The following is a 26,500-nucleotide window of genomic DNA, read 5'->3' as shown; positions in this document are numbered from 1 at the left end:
AAAAAGGAGAGAGAGAGAGAAAATGATAAAATAAAAATTTGTTAAATGTGAAAAATGAATCGTCATCGTAACTGTGAACGACGTAATGATCGAGTTTATGTATATATGTATGTATGTATGTATGTATGTATAATATATATATATATATATATATATATAATAAAATATGTAACATAGCACTAGCGTAATGTAATATCCTTCATATGTGAATCATTCAAAGAATAATTCTTACCACTCGGAGTTTATCTAAAACGCAAATTGAAAATGAAATGTGGATATGATGATCTCCTTGAAGAATAAATTCGTATATCTGACCATACGAATATGTCTCATTCGAATGATTTCTCGCGATCAATATTTTTTTTTCTTTTTTTTTTTTTTTTTTTTTTTTACTTTCTTTTTCTTGTTTTCGTCAACGAAACGAGGCAAAACGTTAGTTCGAAGTAATTACTCAAGAAGAAAAAGAAAAGAAAAAAAGAGAGAGAGAGGGGGGGGGGAGAAGTTCATACAGGCGATCTTAAAAATCAATCCGCATAATTTTTCCCGACTTTTCTAGGCTCCTTCTCTTTTTTTTTTTCTCTCCTTTCTTCCCCTAAATTGTAAAATTAAAAACTTGAAAAGAACTTTCTTCGTTCTCCGAAGAAAAAAGTCTCTGGAAGGAGTAATTGATAGATGTTTAAAAAATTAGAAAAAAAAAAAACAAAAAAGAACAAAAAAAAAAGAAGACAAGGAAAAGAAAATAAAAGAAAAATTAAAAAGAGAAAGAATAAGAACTTTTATATACCCGAGTCTCTTTCTCTCTCTCTCTCTCTCTCTCTCTCTCTCTCTCTCTCTCTCTCTCTCTATTTAAAAAAAATAAAACGAAGAAGTCATGGGCGGGTGGGGGGTTAGTGTAAAAGAATATTTGGACAGCGGAATGAACGAGAATATTTTGAACAATCAATTTCACGTTAATCTATTCAAAGAGTAGTAATAGTAGTAGTAGTAGGAGTAGTAGTAATAGTAGTAGTAGGAGTAGTAGTAGTAGTGGTAGTAGTAGCTAGTAGTCTCCGGTCATTCATATTCGTCGGAACATAAATGGACGAGAGAGAGTAATGGCCGAAAAAGGTGATAACCACTGGTCGAGGACGATTATCCTATGGGAACGAGGACCACCACCAATGAAAAAATCGTTTCTCTCTCTCTCTCTCTCTCTCTCTCTCTCTCTCTCTCTTTCGTTATCTCTTTCCCTCCCCTTCAATCTGAAAATCGGTTTCCGATGACGAACGAAATGATAATCTTTGCCCAGCCTTTTCAACGTTGGCTACTCGCCAAATGTTGAATCCTCTCAGATCGTGAGAATCGTTGTGGATGATGATGTATGAATATTTCGTTCATCCATCATCATGATTCCTCTCAAAGATGTTATACTCCTATTCTCGCAAATATCTCTTATGCATATATATATATATATATCCTTTCCCTATTATTTGTAGTCCACCATTACTTTCTACTTAAGAGCGACAGAAATGGATGCATTTCTTCCGTCTTTCTCTTTAAGGAATGAAATCGAACGAGAATGAACATTTCATTTAACACCATAGATATAATATATATCTATGGTATACAAATTATGCCAAAGACTATACTACATTATCTCTTCCCTTTAATATCGTCGAAATATTGTCGATTTATTAGTTATTCCGCTTTATGAATTAAGGAAAGAAAAAAAGGAAGAAAAACAAATTAATTAACGATGTTGATAAGTAAATCATGATAATGAATAAATATTGTCTAGCAATTTGTTTTATTCTTTATATTAAATAAATCGAAAAAAGAAACAAAAAAAAAGAAAAAAAAAAAAAAAAGAAAAAAGAAAATAAGACTAATCGATACTAATAATAGAAATGATTGATTCTATTTATTTCTTTCTTTTTTTTTTTTTTCTTTTTCTTTTTCGACATCCGCTATTTTGTCATACGAGTAATTGATTATTTCAAGTGTTATAATTGAAAAAGAAAAAAAAAAGAAGAAGAAGAAAGCAAAAAAGTAGAAAAAAAAAGAAATAATAATAATAATAATGACGTTGATAAATGATCACGATAATAATCTGATCTTTTCTATCAAATTACTTTATTTCGTATTAACATACCAATAAGAAAAAAAAAAAAATGTAAAAAAGAAAAAAATAGTCAACATTAATAATAGAAATGATCGATACCGGACCGCAACACTTTTTCCCCTTTTTCTTATATCTTTTTCTTTTTTTTTTTTTTCTTTTAATTTTTTTATCGTACGCAATAAATATAACGTATCTCGAAGATGATTCGCGATACGTATCGCGTACGAAACTATATTTCAAATTAAATAACATTATTCTCGAACGTATAATTAAACATACAAAATCGAAAATCGTTTCTCGTAGCTCACAAAGTAACAATACTCTCCCCCTCCTGCCACCGCCGCTGCCGCTATCACCACCACCACCACCAACATCCGAATTATGCGTATTCGTCAATTAAAATAAACGCATAATTGGTACATCGTACGTAGAAATTATTTTACACGATCCAACACGATCAAACAAGCAAGGCTCGTGAGAATCGTCGGTTTAAAGTTGTTAATTACAAGGTTCAGATATTCTCGTCAATTAACTCTCCCATCATTCATGAATAATTTAGCACGTCGATATAATATGTCGTACATAAATTCGAAAATACCATTTATTTCTATTTCTATTTATGCTTCTCTTTTCCTCCCTCCCTCCCTCCCCCCCCCCTCTCTCTCTCTCGCTCTCTTTCCCTTCTGCAATCGGAATGATGTTTTTTTTTCTTCAGCTGGCAGGAAACGCATCGTGCGATTACCGCGAGAGAGTTTGTTGACGATCGAAAGAGTGATATGTGTCACAGTGCGTGGTTTGGATTCATCTAAGCCTCCACCTCGACCTATTGATTCTACGTCAGTGTAAACGTGCTTTGAAATCGACAATGAAATCCACTCGGTTCGGCTGCAAAGGGTCTCTCTTTCTCTCTCACTCTCTCACTCTATCTATTACTGTCTCTCTCTCTCTCTCTCTCTCTCTCTCTCTCACTCTCTCTGTCTATTACTGTCTGTCTGTCTGTCTGTCTCTCTCTCTCTCTCTCTCTCTGTCTCTTTTTCTTTCTAATTTCTACCATTCCAACTTTTACACTTTTTTACTTATCGATTGCTATGCGATCGTGTGCGTGCACGTCTAACACGTTATTACACTGTATATACTCTAATTAAAAATTCAAGGATTATCGAGAAATCTAATCGATTATTTTTCTTCATCCTTTTCGTTTATTTTCTAATTTTTGAACGATCAACTATCAATTCATTCGTTTCTATCGATTAAAGGGACCTTATAAAAAATCCTTTTCTTCTTTTTCATTCTTTTATTTTTGAAAGAATTAAATATTAATTTTTCATATTCCCGCGAAAAATTCGAAGAGAACTTTCTATCGGCGAGAAGTAGTGAAAATATATTTAAAAAAAAAAAAAAGAAAAGAAAAGAAAAGAAAAGAAGAAAAAACCAATATATTCTTTATTAAGGTATGATTAAAAAAAGCTTTTCCTTTTTTCTCTTTCGCGATCATATATTAATACATTAATAAAGATATTGCAAAAGTATATCTTTCCAAAATCTTAAGTCTTTTCAATTAGTAAAATCAATAAAAGAAAGGTTGCAACTGTGTGATCGTAATTTTGCGTTGGCAAGGTGTGAAAAAATAATAGAAAAAAGAAAAAAAAAAAAAAGAAATAATAGAAAAAAAGAGAAGAAGGAAGAGAAGAAGAGAGAGAGGAAAGAAAATAAAAGGAAAGAGAAAAAGGAAAAAAAAAACTCCGGAATCGTTGAAAGCTGGAAGGGAAGTGTATCGAACTATTATGATCCCTCGGATTTGGATCATTTCCAACAAGTAGAAATGCATATCTACGTTCATAGATACATACATACATACATACATACATACATGCATACATACATGCATACATACATATATATATCCGTATTATCCGCCACACATTTGCGGCGGATAACTTACACGCTCGCTTTCGTATCATGGGAGAACGACGATGTTCAAACGCGTTGTTCCATAAACAAGAGAGAGTAAAAGAGAAAGACCCCCGTGTACAGATAGACGGATAGATGGATAGATAAATAGATATATAGATATATAGACAGATAGAGAGACCGAGAGAGAGAGGGAAAAAGAGAGTCAGAGAGACAGACAGACAGACAGAGAGAGAGAGAGAAAGATCAGGCCACAAACCATTTCATTGTTCGAGTCACGGAACAGAGTCGAGTTTAATCGCGCGGTGACGCGACTGACCGCCGAAAACACGAACCTCCGAGAACGAGAGTTGCCTATCGGAAGCAATAACTCGCACGTGAAATGTCGAGCGAGAGAGAGAGAGAGAGAGAGAGAGAGAGAGAGAGAGAGAGAGAGAGGGAGGGAGGGAGAGAGAGAGAGAAAATGTGACAACACTTTTTCGTGATATTCGTGGTGAGAAAGAGTTAAATGAAAAAAAAAAAAAAAAGAAAACAAAGAAAGAAAAAGAAAAGAAAAATTAAAAGATGGATATATGATCCTCTCATCGCCTTCTCCTCATCATTATAATATATAGTACTCTCTGTACTGCTGTAAGATGTAAATCAAAATTCTTGAAGTATATCCTTTTTTCAATTCTTTGTATCCATTTATTTATTTATTTTCAAATTGGTGAAAACTACAAATCTAATATTAAAATTCTACAAAATTTGTCTAGAAAGAGTATCTTATTTTTAAAATTATTTTAACCCAAACTTTTATATTTATACACACATACACCACACGCATACATGCATATATATATATATATATATATATATATATATATATATATATATATGCATATTCTTGTTATCTAAATTTAGTCTTTCATCTTCTTTTCTCATTGAACATTATACGTATCTATATTCTCGGAAAATTTAATCAAAGAATCTTATTTTTCTCTGGGGTCCTCAACTTTATAAAAGCCCCGTGGGAGAGAAATCATTTGCGGTGTAATCGAACGATGAAAGAACAGATCCTAGCAAGTGATCCTATTCGAAGAAGAAAATTTGAATTTATTTTTTGCCTTGGGAATTTATTTTACCGTTCAACGAAGTGCAACCGAAAGGATACATGCGCATAACTTGCGTTCCCGATGGACCATTTCTATTCACACGCATATATACGCACACATACGTAACCACGCAAATATACATTGCATAAGTACACACATACACACATATATGTAATCTTTTGCATATAAAATTGACGTCTTCTTCTATATTCTCTCATGTACAACGAATATATCTAACAACCATCCTTGAAATTTCTTTAAGTAAATAAATTACTAGGTACTTTAAAGTACCTTTCATGTCGATTTTTAAATATGCACACGTTAATATATTACTACTAATAAAGATATTATTTTAATGTATTGTAATGAAAATGATGATGATGATGATGATGATAATGTATTTATATGTGTATATGCGATAATTTAGACCTCAACTATTATCGAATATTTCGAATGATTTAAAAGAAAATATATATAATATAAATTTTCTTTGTAATTCTTTTGCATAAATAATTAAAAAAAAAAGAGTACCTATCAAAGATTTTAAAAATCTTAAAAAGATTTACAAAAGATACGAATTGTATTTGCAAATTTTTCAATATATCGCATAACTTGCAACAAATTGGGGGATGCGGGAGAGTTATACAAGGTGGGGGAGGGGAGGGAAGAAAAAGAAACAAAAGAAAATGAAACAAAAGGGTAAAAATACATACAATATAAATAAAGTATACGTAGGTATTAACACATTGTCTATGGGAATAGTTATGGGAGATATCTCAAATGTGCAGCGAGAGAGTACGTGACTTAACTTATATTAGTGTTATCGGTGCACAACGTTATACCAACGAGACCGAGTCCAAAGTTGGTTAGACCAGATTCGTGTCGGGTCAAACCACAGATCAGAAGTTGACGCATTCGTAGAAGCAAGTAACGCCCAGGAGAATTTGAAGAGAGAAAGAGAGAGTTAGATAGATAGAGATAGATGGATAGATAGATACATAGCAAGAGAAAGAGAAAGAGAAAGATAGATACATGGCAAGAGAGAGAGAGAGAGAGAGATCAGCTTCCATGAATATATGGGAGATAATGCACCGACGAAGTCGAAGAAGAGCTCGTGGACTTCCAAGTTTCCTATTCGTTCGAAAATCGGAATTTACGTAGCCACCAACCACCCTCCCACCCTATCCAACCCCTTTTAGATTCTCGATCGATCGAAATCTTCTTGCAAACCATCCGGACCAACCTCTCTCTCTCTCTCTCTCTCTCTCTCTCTCTCTCGTGGTTCTTCTTTCTTTGATAAATAGTAACCACCAAGTCGAATGGTTCTTCAACAAGAAAGGTAAAAGTTTAAACTTCTTCGAATCTCACTTAACGATCGAAAACGTACGTGGATAAGTGAGTACGTGTTAAGTAAGTACGTGGGATCGTAGGTAAGTAAGTAAGTACGTGTTATCATCGTACGTATGTACGTGCGATATCGTTTACTACCGCTTTCCTTGTCCTCTCGCTATCTAAAATAACGGAGTTCGATTAATATCGTTTGTTTTTTCCTTTCTCTCCTTTTTCTTTCCCCCTTAAGCGAAGAAAAAACAAAGAAAAAGAGACACGTGTCTCTTACGGAATTTTTGAAGAACGCGAAGTTTTTTTTACAATTTTTTCTTTTCTCCCCGTTACTTTTTTTTTCTTTTTTCTTTTTTTCCTTGTTCCTCTTCCTCTCGAATTATCTCAGATATTAACAGATTAACTCGTATCGCCATTATTTTTTTTTTTTTTTTTTTTTTTTTTTTTTTTTTTTTTTTAACGAGCAAGAAAAAGGAAGAAAAAAAAAAAGAAATATTTTCCATCGTTTCATTCAATCTCCCACGGCCTATCTCGTCCAATCACCCGCCACCCATCACCCAATCCCCCATTCAATGCCATCCCGACTTATCTTTCTTTCGGATTATTTCGTATGTTACTCGTAATTTCTAATGAATTAAGCTTTCTTTTATAAAACGAGAAATGATTTTTCTTATGAGGATGAAAAGAAAAGAAAAGAAAAGAAAAAAAAAAAGGAAAAAAAAAGAAGAAGAAAAAAGAAATAGAAGATAAAAATATAACGTCTACGTTTCCAATTTTCTTCTCGTTTCTTTCTCGTTCTTTTTTTTTTTTTTTCTTTTTTTTTCTTTTTCCCTAACAAGTGCGATCGACGAAGAAAAATTCGTCCTTACGGAAGGACGAATTTCCTTACGCGAAGGACTACTACCGTACTCGATTTAATCCGCGAAAGAGATCCCTTAACTTTCCGTTCGAGCACAGGGCCGTACTCCCAACGAGATTTATTTTCGGTACGATGAAAACGGCTGGCAGGCTATTAGCATATCGGAGAAGTTCGATGGACGACAGGAAGATGAAGGTAGGGGGGGAGGGAGGACGACGGAGAGAGGGAGGGAGGGAGGGAGAGCGAGGGTTGGTGGGTGGTGGGTCGAGAAGAAGGTAGAGAAAAACGGCAATTTCCTAGATAGAAGAATTTATGTGAATAGCGTTATCCCTCGAAGCTCCGATCATTTATTCTTAACACGATGTATAAACTATATAAAATGTCGTTGCTTCCTGATCATTTTAATTCACCCTCCCGCTTGTCCCTCATCATCCCTTATCGTATCGTCGTATCAATTATATTCGTTTAAAACTTACAATAATATATCTGAAAAGAATTTGGACAAAAAAAAAAAAAAAAAAAAAAAAGAAAGAAAAGATAATAAAATTCTAACGCAGGTTTTATTTTCTATTGTACTTTTGAATTAATTTAAAAGAATTTCCAAATTCTAATATTCTAATGTCTCCCTTTTATGATATTTTGAAATAATTAAAAAGATCGACGATACACCTTTAACAAATATACATACACATACACACGCACACTTTTCGCGATACAATGTTTTTACTAATTAAAGAAAAAAAAAAAAAAGAGAGAGAGAGAGATCATAAAGCATCGTACGTACAATAATTTTAATTCATTAGAAAATTTATGTATATATATATATATATATAATAGAAAAAATTAAAACGTCGCGTCGTGCAATAACATAATTTTATTTAACTATTCTATCCTTTAATAATAATATAAATTTACAAATCCTAAAATATATATTATTTTTATTAACATAAACGTATTTATATTAATGCGGTCGTAATCGTAACAAACAAAAATCGTAAAAAATAAAAAATTGAATTTTCATAATAGAAATAAAGAAATTTTTGAAACGTGCTAATAATCCGTATGTACAAAGTATACAAAACGTATATATATTTAATATAAATGAACTTATGTTTGCAAAGATCAGAAAAGTTATGCTAATATCAATATCCTATCGTCGCGTGTCTCGTCCAATCCCCAAGGAAAACACACAACTATATTTGACCCTTCAACTATAACCACGTTCTACACTTCTAATCGAGATTCCGATCTGACACGACGATACAACAATCTCTTATGAGAACATCGAATAATGTCGGTCAAACTTAAAGTAAATCTGTCAACCTTCGTAATTGTTATTTTCCATAAAATTTAATTACGTAACAAATTTTAATATGAAATTCTCATTTCGTGTGATTTTTAATAAGGGGAAAAAAAAAAATTTAATCTCAAATACATCGTTGGTCATTTTTTTGTGCTACCAAAAACAAAAACAAAAAATTATGTTTTTATATAAATATATAGGAGAAAAAAGAAAACTTATATATACATACACACATATATATATATATATATATACATGCACACGCACACAGTATATGGGTCAAAAATCATTAGATGATTTTAAAAATCAATTACTGCTTTTCGAAGACTTTTTGTGTTAATGTTTTTTTTATCTTTTTTCTTTCTTTTTTTCCTTTTTTTACACTTTTTCTCAAATTTTAAAACTAAAAGCCTGCCTATCGGGTTGACTAGAATTAAATTAAATTTCTTTTATTATTTTTTAAATTCACTTAGGAATTTTTTTTTCTTTTTTTTTTTTTTTTTTTTTTTGAACGATCCTTTGTTCCAGACTCCTACACGCAATAACTATATTTCTTTTCTTATATATATGTGAAAGTGAATTTTATTTTTTTATGTTAAAAAAAAAAAAAGAAAAAAAATATATATATATACATAATTACAGTCCTTCTTTACGGAAAATATTTTTCTTCCCAAGACGCATTCATACTTCGTGCAACAATACAGCAAACATTCAATGTCAAAATAAAAGTAAAAAATTTCGTTTCATTTGTAAAGTGATGAGAAGGAAAATGGAGATGGGGGTGAGGGGGTTGGTGGATAGAGGATTGAGGTTGGGGGATTGAGAAAACACTATGTGACTTCATCTTTTATCTTTCTTCTCTTTAGCACGCCAACACACACTCTATAGACTGGTATATGCATATGCATAAATACATAATATATATATATATATATATATATATATATATATATATGCATACGAAATTTTCGTATTTTCCTACCCTTACCTATCCATCCCCCATTAGTAAGTCTCTTTTACCTCCTTCCCCCTTTACCTCTTTCTTTTTATCCTTGGTTTCATAAAAACATTGTGTATACCTCTCGTTCGACTGTCTCGCCATATTTTTTTTCTTTTCATTCGCCATAATAGCAATATTTTTTTCTCTTTCTTTTTTTTTTCTTTTTTTTTTTTTTACCTTTACTTGAGAAAGAAAAAGACGGAAGAGAAGACGACCGTCCATTAAAAAGAAACAGAAAAAAGAGATTAAGAATAAAGAACGGAAAAGACAAACAAAAGTGAAGAAATCATACGAGATATTTTTTTTTCTTTTTTCTTTTTTATTTTTATTCTTTCTTCTTTCTCCACCTACCCCTCCCCGACTCGCACCCACCTCCCTCTATGAAACTTTTTTCCATCTCATACCAAAACGTATCTCTACTACTTCTCTCAAATTTCAATATAAAGCCGAAACTAACGTAATAATAATCGTACGGATCTCGTTATTTCGTTGGTTTTTATGTCATAAAAGGAGAGAAAAAAAAGAAAAAAAGAAAAAAAAAAAAAAAAGGAAGGAAAGAACGGAAAAATATAATTGCTCTAACATTTTTCAACCAACTTTTAAAACCATATGATCGTGTATGTGTGTGTATGTGTATCCGAACAAAATTTAATTATATCTATCACACTCACGGTTACACGTTAATTACAACTTTTGCTATGGTACATCCTGTGTAAAAAATTGACCAACAAAAAAAAAGAAAAAAAGAGAAACATTAATAATAATAATAATAATAATAATAATACAAAATTAATACTCATTAATAATGCTTCTTAATCCATACTATCTGCTACCTCGAAATTAATTCTACTATCGAATCTAATTATTTCATTTATGGATATAAAAAAGAAAGAAAAAGAACATTAAAAGGAAAAAAAGAACGAAGGAAGAAACAAGAAAAGGTAAGAAAAAAATATGAAAAGAGAAGAAAAGAAAAGAACAAGATGTAATCAGGTTAATAATACTTAGAATATATATACGAATATTCAAGATTAATTATTATTATAATTAATCTCAGGAATAAATACGATGATCGTATTAGTTAGAAATTAAATCGAAATAGTAAATACGTTAAATAAATGAATTTCATCGGATAAATCTTATATGATCACACACATTGAAGATCATCATTGATGATATAATAGAATTAAACCGGCGAGAGTACCTAAGTCACGTAGACGTTACTATATACGATTAAGCTACACGCACAACAGAATAGTGTCTCCCTCTCTCTCTCTCTCTGTCTGTCTGTCTGTCTATATGTCTCTCTCTCTCTCTCTCTCTCTCTCTCTCTCTCTCTCTCGCTCTCTTGTGCATAGTCGCATTAAATTTAACCGTACCATAATTCTAACTGTTCTACGAGTGACACGTTATCGGCTAGAGAACGCGAGAGAGAAACTATTCTCTTTAGACAGGATATACGCATACATCCGTTTCGAATAAATATATATTAATATGTATGTGTTTGTGTGCGTTCACATCTGTCTATTCACGTATATCGATTGTGGTCAACATCAATGAATTATTATCAGTGTAAGTGCAATAATTCGATTTTAAACATGAACAATATCTGTTGTATATGTGTTACATGTCACGTGTTGTATATAAGTACTCATCTATCCATTCGCATAAACGTATATCTGTCGTATAAACATCATGGAATTATTGTCAGTTCAATTGTAATAAATCGATTCATAATACGAACTATATATAATTTAATAAACATTGTCTTTTTTTTTTGTTTGTACTGTTTGACTTTTGGAAAAAAAAAAGAAAAAAAAAGAGAGAGAGAGAGAAGAAAAAAAGAAAGGAAGAAAGAATAAAAGCAAATAGTTTAATGTTCTTATGAGTTAGTATAGTAACTCATTTAAAAGTTCTAACTTGTATCTATACTTTTATTTCTATTACATTAAATATAAACCTAAATTGTTATAACGATTGATTAATGAAAAAAACAAAAAAACAAAAAAAAAAAAAACAAAAAAAAAAAACAAAAAAATAATTCATTAAAAGGATAGAACACATCCGATATTAATAGCAAGCGTAATGCTTCATTCTTTGCTTTTCATAACTAAATGAAAAAAAGAAAAAAAAAAGAAAAAAAAATATAACAGAAAAGAGCATCCATGTTTCGTGTTTGTGTGAATGAGAGAGAAAGAGATGAAGAGATAGAGAGAGATAGAGAGAGAGAGAGAGAAAAGAAACGAAGACATAAATTCAATTAAAGAAAGAGAAGACCGACCGTTCGCAACTCGGATCGAACTTTTTTTTTTTCCCGCCCAAACCAGCCAAACTTTCTGACTGAACTTTTTCAATTTTTCTCTAATATATAAGTAAGTATGTATGTATCTATATACATGCATATATACAGATACATACTTTATATGTATGTATATATATATAAATCGTCAAACTTTCTCTTCGCTTCTCTTCAATTCTCTTCTCTTCTCTTTTATTTTCTTTGTTGGTAGAGTTTACGACTATGCGATATTCTCTTTATACTCTCAAAGGACCACGAGACGTGACAAATCCGTCTCGATATTCCTCTTAAAGAGTATCCTCTGAATTGTGTCAGAAATAAACAAGTAGAGAGAAAGAATGAGAGAGAAAGGGAGAAAGAGAGAGAGAGAGAGAGAGAGAGAGAGAGAGAGAGAGAGAAAGGGAGAGAAAAATAAAAAGAGGGAAGTTGAAGAGGAAAAGAAATTAGAGGGTGAGGAAATAGCAGAGGGAGAAAAAGAGAGAGAGAGAGAGAGAGACTACAGGAGGAGGCGTTGAAACTTTTTCAAAACTCGACTCGAACCTTTCTCGTAATCCCGAAGGCGACAAATTCACGAAAGAAGAAAAAAAGATACGTGAACATATGTGTGTGTTCTTTCTTTTTTACTTTTTTTTTTCTTTTTTTTTTTTTTTTTTTTGGACATAAAGAAAGATGAAAAAATTCCATGTTCACCGTTGGCAGCTGACTTTTCTGAAAAGACAAAAAAAAAAGAAAGAAAAAAAAAATGAGATAAATTAAATCTAACTTTCTAGTTTTTATATGTCAAAATAATTTGGAAAATTTTGAAAGAAAATCCTGTCGAGTATTCCTTTTCGGAAGGATTATAAAATGTCATAGAGATTAATTTATCTGAATAAAAAATGAAAATAAAAAAAAAAAAAAAGAGAAAAAAAAGAAAAAAAACAATGAATAAATAAAACCATATGATAAACGAATAATAATATTCGAAAGGTCAATGAAATTTATATAAAAGATAATCTCGTATCTTTTTTATCTCATACTCCTTTCGTATGACAAATTGAAAATTGAAGTTTTAATTACTACCAACATAATAATTTCGTCATAAGTATACATATATACAAATTCTTTTGTAAATATTATTAAGTTGTAAAGATTCTTAAAAAATACAATTCTCTATACTGTTCGTCCGTTCTCTTTCGTTGTATATGTATAATATATAGGAGTTTAGTATATAATATATATATATATATACTTGAAAGTGCTCTGACCGTATAGCAGAGTTACAACGACCAAGGTAGACTGTAAAATGACGGTGGCGTAAAAGAGACCGAAGTAGAGTTTCATGCACGTTGACTTACACTCTGCATTTCTATGTACTATATATATATATATACACATACATACATATATATGTGAGTACACCTATGTGTACCTACAAACACATATACGTGTGTTTATGTACACGACCGGACTCGAGAAATAAATCCGTGGACTACGTTGGTCCTTTTACATCGTTACACCACCAACCATCACCACCACCATCACCACCACATAACACCCACATCGTACGTATATACGTATACAGGGTAAATCAAAAATTTTCAGAAGCTGATTTTAAAAATCAATTCTTTCTTTTTCTTTTGGGGTTTTCATTTTTTTTTTTCTTTTTTCTTTTTTTCTTTTTCTTTTTGCGAGACCCTTTAAGCTAATCTTTCCCTTTTCTTTCTAAAATTATAAACCTACGAAAGTTACTCGTAACAGTAATATATCTGTATTTATTTAAAAAGGAATATATAATCGATAATCATCTACTAAGAGCTTTTGTATCATCCAGAAAACTTTTAACTCACCCCGTATATATGTACCTACGGTTTAAACACATAGACGCCACTTTCTCTTTGGGTACACACGTGAAATATGAAATTATTATCAGACCGCGAAATACGCTTTGGATTAAGGAGAGCTTAAATTGTTCAAACGTTTAAGGATTTCGTTTTCCTTTTATTTTTCTTTTTTCTTTTTTTTTTCATTTTCTTTTTCTTTTGAAAAATATATAAGGAAAAAAGAAATAGAAAGAAAATATATACGACTCTCTTTCCTCTATATTTTTCACTCCTACTTTTTCGGCCGTTTAACTTAAACTATACCTCTTCGTAAATCGTCAACATTATGTCGATTACGAAGAAACAAAAAATATAGTAACTAATTTCTAATAATGCGAATTTTTTTTTTTCTTTTTTTTTTTTTAATTTCGTAATAGCAAACGCAGAGTGACATTTCGATTCATAGATAAAAACTTCTTGAAGAAATGCAATAATATTTTTTTTTCCTTCGAAGAAAAAAAAAAATATCAACTAAAAAGAAATTAATTTCTTACGGTACAATCTACAAAATTTATCACTAGGACAGAAATTGAGAAAGGACTCGAAAGTTTCTAGATGATTTTAAAGATTAATTTTCTTTTCCTTTTTCTTTGTTGCAAATTTGGATGATAAAGAAAAAAAAAAAAAAAACGTCACGATAATTCTTGTCATCGATTTTTCAAATTATCTATAACTATTTGAGTCAAGGATAAAAAATTATTCAGACATCATGGAGACTCGACCGACGAATCATATTTTATATAATATTTATTTTTCCTTTTTTATAATATAAATAAAATATTTTATAAAGTATATTTTCAATACAATATAAAATAATTCGTATTTATTATTAAAAAAAAAAAAAAAAATATATATATATATATATATTAATGACCCTGTCTTAAATGACCCAAGTCTTAAAACAAATTCAACCTTAACTGACATATTAATAAATTAAAACGATTATGTTACTCTCATAGAAACAATTTCTTTTTTCTTTTGCGTTTCGAATTGCAAACAAAAGGGGGAAAAAAAAAAAGAAAAAGAAAAAAGAAATGACGAGCGGTAGTATTTCGAAAGGATGGAAAATTGTTTTTGAAAAATCGAACCTATCCTTTTGTTCAGATTTTCATGGGAAATTATATTCGTTCATCTGCATCTTTCGAAATTTATGGGACGCGGGAGAGGAAGAAAGAGATGGTGTATGTGTGTGTGTGTGTGTGTGTGTGTATGTGGAGTGGATAGGGATGGACGTGAGGGTGGGAATAGGGATGGAGATGAGGATGAAGGGTGAGGGATAAGGGGAACATGCAACCCTTAACGTACGCCAGAAAATTTTGTCTATAGGTTTGTTATATATGTATGTATGCATGTATTTATGTATGTATGCATATATGTATATATGTACGTACTATAAATTAATTGCTTCATAAAACTGGTACATACAATAAACCGCGATGTGCTCACAGGAAATTCCTGTCGAATTTATGGCCGTTTATCCACAAATATAATCGCGACGGCCCATTAACCTGACCAACCATTCGAACTTTCCTTCTCTTCTTACCAAAATATAAATATATCAGCTCTCTTTATTTCTGTCTGTATGCGCGTGCATATCCTTTTTTCTTATTTTTTAATTTTTTTTATTTCCTTAAAACATTGATACAACTTCATTCAATTTCCTTTACGATCTTCTCATACAAATATAATAATTTATTCTTGTAACATGTACGTCGTCGAACGTATCGAAGTTCGGAAAGAAAGAAAGAAAGAAAGAAAAAAAAAAAAAAAATAATAAAAAGGAAAGAAAATTGCATCATTGCGTTTGTCATACAAGGAAAAGAAAGAAAGAAAGCAAAAAAAAAAAAATATATATATATATATATATATATTTATTATAAGAAAAGAAAAATAAGAATTACTAAAAGAAGAGTCAAAGTTTCTCGCTATGGGTAAAGAAAATTGTAAATATAAAAAGTTGTGAAGTTGACAGTGTTAGTAAGTAGACACGAAGGATATATATTTTTGTTGAGAAAAAGTAACTTGCAATAAATCTAAAGAGAGTGACCCAAAGAACGACTTCTCGCAAGATCGTCTTCGTACATGGTAGCTAAATCGTTGTCAGTTAACTCCGTTTACACGAGGGAGTAATATACACACATACACATGCATAGAAAGAGAGAGAAAGAGAGAGAGAGAGACATACACACACACACATATATATTCCTCCGTTTTACCCCTACGAAGAAAGATATCTAAGAATAATCTCCCAACGCGAAACTACTTTTTTCTCTTTTTTATTTCATATATTTTTTATTTTTATCTCTTTCATTTCGTCGAAACAATTTTTACAAAATGCGCACATATGAAAATGTTACAAAAAAAAAAAAAGAAAAAAAAAAAAAAAAAACTTTTGTAAAAGAAAAAAAAAACAAATAAATAAATTTCGTGTCAATAAAGAATGACTTTTGATATTTGATATAGCTCATTCTTTCTCCGACACAATTTAAAAAATTTTGTTTGTTTAGAGATTGTACAAAAAATTTACAATAAAATATTACAATAAATAAATAAATAAGAGCACTTTTATTAATATGAAGATGAGTAAAAGATTAAGTTCCTGGATGATTTCAATAATCGATTATATTCTCTCTCTCTCTCTCTCTCTCTCTCTCTCTCTCTCTCTCTTTCTTCCCTTCTCTCTCTTTCTCTAGAGACATTTTCTAGGCACGTAGCGTTACAATCCGAAGAATAAGAAGAAGAAGAAAAAAAAAGAAATTTATTCTAAAAAATCTCGGAACAAAAGTAATCGATTTTTTAAATCACTTAGGAATTTACTTTCGTACCCAGCTATCCTATAATATCTGTGACCTATATTTCGATTAACTTAACTTCATGTTCAACGTATCGTATATCAAAATTTATGATACGTTCGTTAAACATTCCTTTCATGACGTGTATACATCGACGTGCAAATTTATGTTTCGTTTATTTTCTTTTTTTTTTTTCTTTTTTTTTCTCGTGAAAAAAAATAACATGCAAAAAACGAAAACGTTTAGGTATTTACAATTTACGCTCTGTATAACTACATTGATAATCCTAATAGTTAGACACACATGCATACGTAGGTTAAAAAATAAAAAAAAAAATAAAAAACAAACAAAAAAGAAAAAAGAGAAAAACGGGGTTCCTTTTTTTCGTGAGTGACACTCAAACGAAAATTGAAACGAGAAAGCATAATTTCTTGGCTTCTCGCGGACGTGTGCGTTTCGTCGTCGACGACGACGACGACGACGACGACGACGAAAAGCTTTTTAATTACAGCTTCGCTTTTTACGAAAGAGAGAGAGAGAGAGACCGAGAGAGAGAGAGAGAGAGAGAACGAGAAACTTATAAATCCAACGAGACGGAATAAATTCGACGGAATTGCAAGAGGACGCGTCGTACCGTAGAGAAAAAAAAATTTTTCTTCAAAATCAACTCGAATCGAATTGAATCGAATTTTATTTTAATTTCTTTTTCTTCTTTTCTTCGTTTTTTTCTCTTTCTTTTTCTTCTTTTCCTTTCACTATTCATTTTTCACCAAAAATGATGAAACGATCGTATAAACATTAATATTATACTGAGAAATTAACTTCATTGAATCAAAATATAAAATGTCGAAGCGATCAAACGAACGGAATAGAACGAACAATAGAACGAACGATAGAGAATGGTGAAAATGAGATCTTAGCAGTAAGAGATCTCACGTGCTAGTAACACTCAGCTGTTCCTATATAAACTAATTAGAGTTAGCTACGCGAATGAATCTACGTACAGTACCGTAGCGTACAAGTCGGCCAAGTTAAATACCTAAGATGCAACAAGAACGTCAATTTTACTTTAGAATTTCTCTGTTCTTGTGCAAATCTTTGCGAAGGTTTCTTTTTTTCTTTCGTGAGACCTTGAAAAAAAATATTTAAAAGGAAAAAACAAAAAATATATATATATATATATACATACATAAATACCTATATACTTATATGTTCCAACATACGGCGATCGAATAAAAGTAATAGCAATTTAAATACATTGTTTTAATTAAATGATCAAAAAATAATTACACACAGAGAGAGAGAGAGAGAGAGAGAGAGAGAGAGAACTCTCGAGGACAGAACTTTGATTTTAATGATTCACAATCGAAATAATTACCGATATGATATAAAATATATAAAATGTAATATCTATTCATTCAAAAACAAAATATATATTCATTCCATTGAGATGACCCAAATGTTTTTTCTTACACGATTATACAAAATCTATTTATTATTCTTTCTTCGTAATTTTCTAGGTTAATTTCTTCGTTTTATTTATTTATTTATTTATTTATTTATTTATTAAACAAATAAGGAAAATGGTCGATTAAGCAGACCGGTCGACCAGTTAAACAATACAATGTGTAAGCATTTAAATCGTTTGTAAGTAGACAAGCAATGTACTATAAAAGAGATGACACATATATATACATACATATATATGTATACATAGATAAATAAATACATACATACAACTATATATATATATATATATATATATATATATATATATATATATATAGTTATGAAGATTGCATTGTGAAAGAATTTCATTTTCGTGTTATGAAATTCCATTGGAAACGAATGGATGGATTGTAAGAAAAATAAAAGAGAGAGAGAGAGAGAGAGAGGGAGAGAGAGAGTGAGAGAGAGAGAGAAAAATTTAATACGATAATGCAACTTTACATAGTACATGAAAAGCAAGCTGTCAGTTACGAATTAAAACTATCTGTTTTCATTAAAAATATTGATTCTCTTTGTACATCCTCAATAACTTTTCTGTCCCCCTTTTCATCATCGTTGAATCATTAATGAAGCGACAAAAAAAAAATACTGACCACAATTATTTTCTCTCTTTCTCTCTCTCTCTCTCTCTCTCTCTCTCTCTCTCTCTCTCTTTATATTCTTTTTCTATGTTTTATAGAACAAATCCAAAATCCAGACGATTTAAAAACTCTATTATACTCTTTTTCGAGACCATTTTCAGACTCGTAATAAACATCGTAGTTTCACGAGCTAAGTTTGTGATGCTCTGTAATTTTAAGACCTAAAAAAAAGAAAAGAAAAGAAAAGAAAAAAAAAAAGAACAAAAACAGAATGACCAAAATTAAGAAAAAATCATTTCGTAAAAGGACTATACGAACGTTTTATAGATCTTCGAATCTTCGTTAATAAAATTAAATAATCGATAATCAATATTATTTCAGTTTACACTCGCAAATGTCACGTCGATACATTAAAATATCAAATCTAACGCGAGCAATGAACAGCTCGTTCTTTCTTCTTCTTTAGAAAAAAAAAAAAAAAAAAAAAAAAAAAACCGAGGGAAAAAAAAGAACAAATACTTAGAAAAATGTAAGAAAGACGTGGATACAACGTCGCAAATAATATCGTCGGAAGTAAGCATAAAGTACATATGTAAGTAAGCATAATTTGTATCGTCGATGAGGGAAAAAAAAAAAAAAATCCCCCCCCAATCCTTGACCCTTCTTCCTCTGTTTCCAGGTCAATCAAATTGATATCGAATTAAAAATACGTAAAAATATGTAAAAAAAAAATATGTAAGAGACAGACTATACGAAACGATATTGTAAGTCGAATGAAAAATTTTCATTATTCCCCGTGCGACAAAATAAGATAAACGCGAATGAAATTGAGAGAAAAGAAAAGAAAGAAAAAAAGAAAAGAAAAGAAAAAAAATGAGTAATACTCAAAGAGGCAATTAAGAGGATACGAGTAAGGTTTAATGATATTATCAGAATGTCCTCCTAGGGTTTTCCGATAATCAACGAGCTTTTGATCGGATTATCGGAGGAAAGTTTTAGAAGGGAGAGGGGAAGTAGGGTGAATAAGAAGGGTGAAAGGGTGGAATGGAGGAAGAGAGTTCCTGAGGAGGAAAAGAAACGAGAGGGGAAGAAGAAAACTTAATGAGATGGCCGAGGGTTACTACTTCGTCGTCGTACACTTTGAACGACAAGAAGAAAGATAAGAAGGGACAACCGAAGAAGGGCTCTGGTGTGCTACCACCAACCAGCTGAGCCTCTCTTCTCTTCACTTCTCTTCTCTTCTCGCAATATGCTCGATTTCATGCTTGTCGTTACATAACATCGATGTCGATATATATATATATATATATATATATATAGTTATATTATAATTAAACCTTAATCCAAGAACCTCGAGTACTTTGGTATAAGAAGTAAATTAGTTAATCGTGTATAATATTTACAAAAAGAAGAAAAGAAAAGAAAAAAAAAAGAAAAAAAGAAATGATACATCAAATATTTTATCCTAACTTTATCTCTCTTAACAATTTCTGGATAATGCTAATGTAACATTTTTTTTTCAAATTTATAATCATTTTGTAAAAGCATCATGTAAATCTTAATCCACAAATGTCAAATATTTTGGTATAACAAGTGAATTAATAAATTGTGTATATTAAAAAGAAAAAAAAAAAAAATGATACATTAAATATTTTATCCTAACCTAATAGTTCTTAATAGTTTGAATAATATCTGATCGAATGATAACCTCAAATGTTTTATATTCTAATTTCATCGTTCAAAAGCATCGATTATGCTTCGTGAATTTTTTCCTACTTATATACATATATATATAGACATTATATATGTACATATATAATTAACTCTTAGTCCATAATAATTATGGATAATTTCGTGTCACGAACGAATTAATAAATTACGAGAAAAGCTTGTAATTAATATATCCTGCAATATGATGGATAACGTGTAATATTTAAACAAATGGCATCTTCAATATTTTATCCTAACCTCGTTGTTTAAAAATGTTCGACGATTCATATCTATGTATGTGAATTTCTTTAGAATTTTTTTTCCTTTTCTTTTTTTTTTTTTTTTTTTTTTTTGTTGTAAATTACTTACTCATTTAAAAATCTATCGATAATATAATAAAAATGATTATCGTAAAAAAATATTTACGAGTTATAAATTAATAAAACATTTATACGTATATGTATACGTATACGTATATTAATAATCGATTGAAATAACGTGAGAGATTTTATTTTTACGAAAAAAAAATATATATGGAGATAAATGTATATTCGTACTTACCTCGTGTAATGCGTAGAAACGTATAAACGCAGAAGTAGGAATGACAACTTTGTAAGACCTTTGCTCGACACTTCTCGGCTTTCATCGACTCCTCTCGACTCTTTCCTATGAATTTTCTACGTTCTCTTCGCGGTATTACGATGCTTCCAAGAAATGGTCCGACGAGGAGACGTCGATGTTGTTGTTGTTGTTGTTGTAGTTCCTTTTTTTCTTTCATCACCACTCGTCTTCTACCTATAAAAGATTAATCTATTAACAATTTTGTATGAACACGAGCGTTATACGCAATATGTGTACGTACATATATATATATATATATGTATGTACTTTATACATTTTATATTTTTTATTTTTTATTTTCTATATAAAACCCGAATATTATATTATATAAATATATATATATATATATATATATATATATATATATATCTGTATATATGTATACATACATATATATAAAATATTATATTTGAAATAACGTTTAAATTTATTACGATACATTATCTTATATTGAACGAATTAAAAATATTTGTAATAATTTAAAATTATAATGGCAAATTTAATAAACAAACGATACGATAGTTAAAACAAAATAATATCTTGATAATGGAACGAACAATTGGTGAAAATGGCGTAATAGATGTTAGAAATTTTCTTGTCGATTTTTCGATCGTTCCTACGGAAATAACAAGATCTGATCGAAAAATATCTACTCGAGCGAGTAAACGATATTTCGATAAAATGGATTATGATAGAAAAATAAATATTACCGTTAAAAAATCAAGTGGATCCAATCGAATCGTCCGATCAATATTTTCCGAAAGCACTCGCGAACTACTCGTTGATCTTTTACTGTTACCTTCTTCCTCACAACGTTGGTCAAGCGACAATAACCAACTACCAAAGTCATATTGAATGTAATAGACCATCAAATAATATTTTTATAATTTGATATTAAGTCGATAATATAAAACTATTATTTGAATATTATTATTTTTAATATTAAAAGACTAATCTTTTATCTATAATACGCTATATATAAGAAATAAATATATACATCTATATAAACGTTTTATAAATTTCGATTATTACGTCATAACGAGATTAATTTGTACGACAAAGATGGTACACCAAAGTCAAGCGAAGTATTTAATAAAATATATCTCTTAATTATTATCGCACGATGTGTAATAAATAATTTGGTCACGAGAAGTAAAAGCACAAAAAAAGAAAAATTTTTCATTACATATACGTATATGTATATATATATATAAATATTATTCGTATACACTCAATTTGATATATCGAGATTATTTTGATCAACGAGGTAGTTACGAGTGAAAGGGAGAAAGAGAAAGAAAGAAATGATGGAACATTCGTTTTTAGTCGATTGAGTATGTATACACATATACGCATTTGCGAGATACGATTCACGTATAATAATAGAGAGTAGATTACAATCTTAACCTTTTTACCGATCGAATTAATGATGATTTACGTTTGATCGTGGCTTCAAATAAAATTTACCACCGAATGTGTAGAAATCTATGATCCGGTTCGTATAATAATTCGTAGAATTTTTACTTGTTTTTTCTTTTTTTTTTGTTTTTTAATCAGTGAATTCGACGATGCTCTTTGATCGAAATCATTCGAGCAATTTGTTATATTTTTTTTTCTTTTTATTACTTTTTGTTTTTTATTCGAAAATTATAAGAATCTCTTTCGAATTTAACATGAATACGTATTCTTAATATTATAACAATTTGACAAAATACAAATCTAAAATGGACGAACACTTTAAACTAGTGAAAGTAAAAGTGAAATTCGCGAGAGTTAATTGAAATCGTTCGACCGTAGATGTGTTGTTTTGTGCTTATATGTATGTGTGTGTGTGTGTGTGTGTGTGTGTGCGTGTATGCGTCTGTTTACGTACTTATCAGACAAAATAATGAAAATACTTCATTTTCATTAAACTAATTGTTAATAGAACTATTATGAAATATAGACAAATTATTATAAAATAGTTAATATTCGATCATCGATAAGAATTACTCATCTACAAATACAATCTAATTTCTAATAAGATAGAACTTACCAACACAATCATATGACGTACTTATATTAATTTCTCATTAACGTAAAAGCGTATTAATTGATCGAAATAATGTAACCGAGGTATTTTCATTATTTCAAATTCAACGCGATTTTATTGTTAATTGTTCAAATAATTCTAATATCGATCGAATATATAATCATCATTTTATAATCATTATCGTTAATATTCGTTAGACTTTGTAAAGTCGATAGTACGTGAACTTTATTAAACGTCGTACTTTCACGCGATTGGTCCATTGGTTAACGTCCACGATATTTACGAGATAGGAGAGGTTAGAATAATGAAAACAAAAAAATAAAGAAAGAAAAGAAAATTTTAACCGGCAGAATTAAAAAAGTGATAAAAGTTAATACGGTGAGATTGTATTAAATTAAATTAGATAAAAAAAAAAGAAAAGAAAGTAGATATTTTATTTAAACATTTACGAGGACGCATTCACGTGTGGAAAAACATATTCTGCGAGTATATAGTGGCTCAATAAGGATTATCCTAAGAGCTTTTTTACATATGCGAAAATATTATAAAAGGTCTGGTCGTGACAGAAAAAAAAAAAAAAGAAGATGAGAGAAAAAGAAAAAAATAATTATATACTTAGATTCCGATGGTAGGATGATGAGAACGGCGAAGTGGGGACAGAAGGGATATAAAGGAAGCTTTACAATTTTAATTCGTAATTGCGACGTTGTACGACAAGGATGGTGGCGCCACGTATGCTTATAACGGCATCTATATCATTTTTCGTTTCTTTGACGAACGTTTAAGACGTCATAGCGGTATCGACCGGCGGATCTTTCATTTCTATCCGTGATTGATTTCATTTTGTCTTAATTTAATAAGCGTAACGATAATATTTCCTCGTAGGTGAATCTATTTAATAAGATAAAACCGATAAATACGTATTTCCATGGTGTTTTCAGTGTGTAACGTTTTGTGAAATTGTTACGTTTGCATTGTGCTTCGCATAAGAAGAAGGAAAGAGGGGAAGAGGGAGAGAATATCGCAACGTACTTTTTGTGCAACGAAGAAGAAAGATTTGGCAGATTTCTTGAATAATTCTACTGATAAGGTGAGTACTTAAATAAATCTTATTTTTATTTATTTAAAGAATAATACGTAAATTGAAAAAATATTATATATATATAATTATCGTTTAAATCTATTCGTCTCGATAGAAAAATGATAAATTATGGATTAATGGCGTTGCTTCGATTCGAACGGTAGCCATATTTATTTATTAATTTATTTATTTAAAAATTTTTCCCCCTATTGTTTTCTCTCTCTCTCTCTCTCTCTCTCTCTCTCTCTCTCACTCTCTCTCTCTCTTTCTCTCTGGTTCCGCGTAATGACGCAGAATAGAGAAATAATTCTCGCGTAATTGAAATTGGTACGTATTCGAAAATATAATTCGAATGAGTATGTGTAACATACATGCATGCATGTCGTTTGATTAACGACTGTGCTTTTGATATAGAAATTTCATTTCTATACGCTGCTGCTTATAAATGCGATACTCTATTTATGCGATAATCAAATCACTTTACGAAGAGAGGTTCTCGATTCAAAGCTTACTCGTTAAACGGAATATGAATACAAGTATATATATGCACTATATATGCATGCATATATATATATGCACACATACATATAATGTGTGTGTGTGTGTGTATATATATATATGTATATCGTATCGTATATGGTTTAGTATAATTCATAATGAGTGCGAGGTTACACGTTAATGAAATAATGACAAGTAACTTTAGCAAAAGCCAAAGCAATGGCGATGAATATATGTATCACGGTTATGAAAATAATCGATATTATTCGTTCAATGCACTTGTATGTGCTCGCGCGTACACAAACACATAATATGAATTATCGCTTTTAAATAATCATAATATTAGATTATATTAGATTTTTCTTATCTTTCGTAAAGAATATTATTTACCAATATATATATATGTATATTGGTAAATATTTTTTACATATCAATATTCAAGCATACGTATTAATTCAAATACACCCTTACTGATACCAAAGGATAATGGAATCGTTTTCGTTTTTTTTTCGTTTTCTTTTTCTTTCTTTCATTTTGTGTGTGTGTGTGTGTGTGTATTTATATTTCTTTTTGTTTCATTTAACTTTACGATCGATAAAAAAACTCAACGTTTATACAAATCAATTAATTAATTAATTAAATAATTAGAAATAAACGTTTGCCTTTTTAACTTCTACTAATTGCGTCTTTCGTTGTTTACAATTTTTTTTTTTTCTTATAGTATTTCTTTTCTCTCTCTCTCTCTCTCTCTCTCTCTCTCTCTCTCTTTCTCTCTTTTTTTTTCTCTTTTTTACATTGAATGAACAAGTTTATGTGTCGGTATGAAAATTGATAAACAAAATATCTCGAATTCATTGGGCATGATACGTGTAAACGTAAAACGAGCTCAATTACTTTTGAATTTATCAATAAAATTGCACGAAAACTGAATGTAGGTACTATTGAAGTCGTTCAAATAAATAACACCGAACTCAATTTGTTGAAACAAATTAACTCACTCTTTCCCTCTCTCTCTTTCTCTCTCTCTCTCTTTCTCTCACTGTATCTTTCTCACTGTCTCATGTTCTCTTTCCCTCATATTTTCATATATTTTATTTAATTTGATCTAGCCAGATGAAGTTAGATGTGCCGGTGACAAGCTCGTTCGACTAGATTTTTCCTATGTCTAGAAAAATTTATGCGATAAAAACCACGAAACCCCTTTGGGAAATAAAGAACTTTAGGTGGCCGTGGCTTATTTTTCTTTTCTCTTTTTCCGCATTTTTTCTTTTTTCTATTTTTCTTTTTCTTTTCTTTTCTTTTTTTTTCTTTTTCTTTTTTTAAATTCGTTGAAGCTTTTACATTTTATGTGCGTATGTATATATATTTATTTTTTTTATTTATTTTTTTTTTTTTTTTTTATCATTTTCGAATATAACAAAGGAATCGTACGATTGAAAATGTTTCACGAAATCGATTAATAATACGTATTAAAAAAAAAAAAAAAAAATAAATAAATAAATAAAAAATAATAAAAAAAGGAAAAGAAAAAAAAACAGAAGGAACTGTAAAATAAAATAAAATAATAATTTAAAAAAAAAAAAAAGAAAAAATATCAGCTCGTGGCTATCGATAACGAAACGTTCGTTGATAATATTTACCTGTAATCGTCACGAACACTCGGCGGACTGCATTCTCTTGTCTTTGTAAAAAAAGAAACAAAAAAAGAAAAAAAAAAGAAAGAAAAAATAATGCACACGCGCGAGCACACACACACACGTGTACACAAAGACACACACACACACACACACACACACAGACAGAGCGAGAGACACGCGCGCGATCAGAGAAGAAGATAGGACAGATATAAAAACGAATTAAGAGAAAAAATCAAATCGTCGATGCGATTAAAGAGAGAAAGAGAGAG

The 26,500-nt window shown here is 30.1% G+C and overlaps 1 protein-coding gene across 3 annotated transcripts in view; it reads right to left on the bottom strand.

The window, feature by feature from the left end:
- The window catches only part of LOC124427322 (GATA zinc finger domain-containing protein 15-like), a 267,307-nt gene that overhangs the window by 238,999 nt on the left and 1,808 nt on the right, over positions 1 to 26,500 (bottom strand). Inside the window, exons 2-3 of one of the 3 annotated variants that reach the window (XM_046970096.1) lie at positions 26,235 to 26,500; positions 20,924 to 21,157 (exon numbers count right to left, since the gene is read on the bottom strand). The exon at positions 26,235 to 26,500 is cut by the window's right edge and continues 768 nt beyond it. The gene's annotated coding sequence lies outside the window, so the exon portion shown is untranslated. Of the gene's footprint in view, positions 1 to 20,923; positions 21,158 to 21,693; positions 21,821 to 26,234 lie in introns of those variants that run through there. The other 2 variants (XM_046970098.1, XM_046970095.1) reach the window with 2 other exon arrangements.

The sequence above is a fragment of the Vespa crabro genome, chromosome 10, assembly GCF_910589235.1.
Source record: "Vespa crabro chromosome 10, iyVesCrab1.2, whole genome shotgun sequence".
Lineage (NCBI taxonomy): Eukaryota > Metazoa > Arthropoda > Insecta > Hymenoptera > Vespidae > Vespa > Vespa crabro.
Note: the sequence above shows the minus strand (reverse complement) of the source record. Positions and strands in the feature narration are given on the sequence as shown.